This window comes from Orycteropus afer, unplaced genomic scaffold (genome assembly GCF_000298275.1).
Source record: "Orycteropus afer afer isolate SDZICR_OR568_19922 unplaced genomic scaffold, OryAfe1.0 scaffold00034, whole genome shotgun sequence".
Taxonomy (NCBI): Eukaryota; Metazoa; Chordata; class Mammalia; order Tubulidentata; family Orycteropodidae; genus Orycteropus; species Orycteropus afer.
The window spans coordinates 6,724,827-6,725,377 of NW_006921621.1; positions in this window are offsets into that span (position 1 = coordinate 6,724,827).

Genomic DNA, 551 nt, shown 5'->3' on the forward strand with positions numbered 1-551 from the left:
CATCTTGTTAGATGTTCCTTAATGCCCTTTTAAACACCAATTCCAGTCATGCACCTACACTTGTTTCTTTAGAGTTAAAAATATAATAATGATAATATCTGTTTCAGAGGCTTCTGTGACAATAAATTAATATTATTTATCCTTCTATAGTTTTACATCTATCTATTCATAAAATGCCTGGAAAATCACTGGTACTCAAAAAAAAAAAAATTTTTCTGTCCTTTACTTGCACTTGTCTTTTCACATAGAATCTTCTCTTAACCCTACTTGTTAAAGTCACATTCATCTTTCAAGAATGTTAAAGTCCATACCATCTTCTGAGACCTCTCCATCTTACATGCTGATTTCTTGTCTCCTCTGAAATTCCCTTTCTTAACTATATCAATCATTTGGCATTTAGTAATCCTGTTTTGGGATATCATAGCTGTTGTCAGATGGATCTTGGCTCAAGGAAGGGAATACCAGAAAGATGTTTACTTGTGTTTTATTGACTATGCAAAGGCATTTGATTGTGTGGATCATGACAAATTATGGATAACATTGAGAAGAAT